Source organism: Sinocyclocheilus rhinocerous, unplaced genomic scaffold (genome assembly GCF_001515625.1).
Source record: "Sinocyclocheilus rhinocerous isolate Xijiao unplaced genomic scaffold, SAMN03320098_v1.1 scaffold1214, whole genome shotgun sequence".
NCBI classification, from domain to species: Eukaryota; Metazoa; Chordata; class Actinopteri; order Cypriniformes; family Cyprinidae; genus Sinocyclocheilus; species Sinocyclocheilus rhinocerous.
The window spans coordinates 463,586-465,602 of NW_015627891.1; positions in this window are offsets into that span (position 1 = coordinate 463,586).

Consider the following 2,017-nt stretch of genomic DNA (forward strand, 5'->3'; position numbering starts at 1 on the left):
ATATATATATATATATATATATGTGTGTGTGTGTGTGTGTGTGTGTGTGTGTTAAAAATGCATTACAGTAATACCAGCTGGGGCCCTAATTTAAAAAAAAAAATGTTAATAAATAAAATTTAATGGTTGTATAAATAAAATTAAGCCTATTTTAGAACCAATAAGATGGATTTTTAATTGTTTTCATGCCAATTAAGCACATTTCCCCCAAATTCTAATTCCAGTAATATTTCCAGTAATAATTCTAACTATTCATATTTGTTTAATACAGAATATATATTATACCCGTTTCTTATGTGTTTCTGTTTTCAGGGAGAAACATGGTCTGGATATGTTATTGATAGGCTTTGATAAATTCACCTAGTTCATATCCTAAAATACTGCACAGCAAAGAACAGAATGCACAAGAAAAGATTCAAGAAATCTGAGAGCCGTCAACATTCATTCAATTTACTCACACTCACATGCCGGCTCGCATGCTTTGTCTTTGCAGTTAGAACAACATGTGAGACATAAAGTGCAGATATTCATGACAGAGAGACAGAAATAAAACACATAAGAAACAGGTATAAAGGACTGGGGGTGAAAGAGTGGTGACGTGCAAGGAGGAGGGAAATACAATTGTCCCAGCTGGGAACTTTAAAGGAGGCCAAAACTCATTCCTTAAGACATAATCTGATTACTACAGCTCTGTTGGTTCTTACAAGAGCAACACAGTTTAGGCTTGACAGCATGAACCTCAAGTGATCGATATATTCCCAGATGTTTAATAATTCAAGTTTCACTGTAAATGTCACAGACACAGATCACAGGGGAGGGCTGTGACCTCACTCTACTTCCAGAGACGGCGACACACTGTGTGACTGCAGATATACACACATTAAATAGAGGAAAAGTCACCAGCCACTGTTTATCCGAGAGCTTGAAGTGGAGAGGGTGAGCAGCTTTAAATTCCTGGGGGTCCACATCAGCGAGGACCTCACCTGGACACTCAACACCACCCAGCTGGTTAAGGCGGCACAACAGCGGCTGTACTTCCTGAGGAGGCTGAGGAAGTTCGGCATGTCACCTAAGATCCTCAACAACTTCTACAGCTGTGTAGTTGAGAGCGTCTTGACCAGCTGCATCACTGCATGGTATGGCAGGACTACAGGGAGGGACCGCAAACGTCTGCAGAGAGTGGTGAAGACTGCTGAGAAGATCATCAGGACTCCACTGCCCTCTCTGCAGGCCATTTACCATCGCAGAGTCCATAGAAGAGCTGCATCCATCATTAAAGACCCCACCCACCCCCAACACAGACTGTTCACACTCCTACCCTCAGGACGGAGGTACAGGAGTGTAAATTGCAGGACTTCCAGATTAAAGCTAGCTAGCTATCTCAGAGAACAGTCGGTCCAAATTGTTCATCTCATTTGAACATTTGTAATGGTATTAATGGTATTGCTACCATTGTATATTTGTTAATATTACTCATGTAGCCTCATCTCAATTTGCACATCTGTTACTGCTGCTATTGTTATTATGTACTTGCACTCAATTTGCACATGTTACTGCACTATTGTTTTTTGCACATAAGTTAATACTGTACAGTCGTATATATAGATACCATATACATAGTCTATATTTCTATTTTCACATTCTATATTTCTACTCTATACTCGCATATATAGATACACATAGTCTATATTTCTATTTTTTTTTCATAGTCTTTATTCCTACTACTGCAGCATAGTTTTTATTATTATGATGTTTCTTACATTGTATGTATGTATGTATATGTGTATAGTTTGTGTATGTGTGTGTATAGTTTTGCACTGTCTTGGCATTCATTGTGGACAGCAAAGTAAGAATTTCATTGCTCAGGGAAACTTGTTTTCCTCACTGGGCATATGACAATAAACGCTTTGAATCCTTGAATCCTTGACAACCAATCACAGCATTCCTTGCATTACCAGGACAGCAGAAGAGGAAAAATACAGTGCATGCATAATTATTATGCAAGTTGATATTCTGA